We start from the raw sequence: 1,235 nt of genomic DNA, 5'->3' as shown, positions 1-1,235 counted from the left end.
GACCATATGTATGGATCTGCAACATGGACACAACCATCTGACTAAAAATGATGATGTATACAATCATGAATACTAAATAAATCCATGCTGCCTAGATTTATCATATGAAATCCAGGGTCTTCATCTTTGTCCTGATCCAACCAAAGTACAAATCTAACCATGTGAATAGACGTGTTGAAGTCAAACAAGGTAGAAACCACCTGATTACCAATCAATGATGTCAATTGTTAATAGGCATGAGAGAAACCACCAATCATGAAAATGGCTCTCAAAGTACAACATCACAATCCATGAGTGTGAACATGGAATTTGAAGTCGAACACTTGCAAAATCATTCGATCTAAGGCCAGCGATGTGAACCTATTTTCGAATGCGAAGAACCTGTCATTGAGGCATGCAAGCTCCAAGGTACTGAAAGGGAGTTTCTAGATCATCTTCTTGGATAATGATTTGGAATCGACAGGAAGTGATCTGTCGAAGGAGGGCCATAATGTTTCCCACATCATCGACATGAAACAAAGGACTTTGTAAATTTGGTGAGAGTGATTCAGGATTGTAGCAGAGAAAATCAAATGGGGTAAAAGAGGTTTGAATTTGTAGACAAAACTTTTCTTGAACATATCAACGACACGACTACGGAGTTTGGCTAAATTTGACTCAAAATAGGATTAGAGTTCATGGTGACAAATTAATCAAATGAGAGGCAAATAGATGTCTAAAACCCAATAAGGCAAGTGTTGGGTGAAATTATTGTGGTTAAGCAACCTCCTTCAACACTTAATTGTCAACCCAGGGGTTTCGTAAAATTAGAGGCAAAGCACAGGAAATGCCAGAAATGATATGAAATTTTCCTAACTCTATTCCTACTTCCTTAACTAAAATCTTGCAGAATCGAAAAGAAAAGATCACCCGACAATTTACACCAAATAAATTCTAGTGTCGGAATATGAAAAAAGTACTTTTGCGAAGAAATAAATAAAAGGAACTTTCAAACTCTTGTAGGAAATCATGATTAGTTGAAATGGAAATCTATTTCTATCTTCAGTATAGTTGTATGTCAGATTATTAATTGGACCCTTGAAGATATATGACTTCTTTATAGATCTTTCTCCCTGCACTGAGCTATTATTCATGTACTCCTACAATATTCTTGCACCAATATCAGAACAAAGTTTATATTCTAGAAGTATTTTCTACAGTTGTACTAAATATTTCTGTCCTCATGCAGGGGCTCT

This window comes from Pinus tabuliformis, chromosome 6 (genome assembly GCF_031772625.1).
Source record: "Pinus tabuliformis cultivar Carrire ecotype Pingquan chromosome 6, CPIR1, whole genome shotgun sequence".
NCBI lineage: Eukaryota > Viridiplantae > Streptophyta > Pinopsida > Pinales > Pinaceae > Pinus > Pinus tabuliformis.
Note: the sequence above shows the minus strand (reverse complement) of the source record.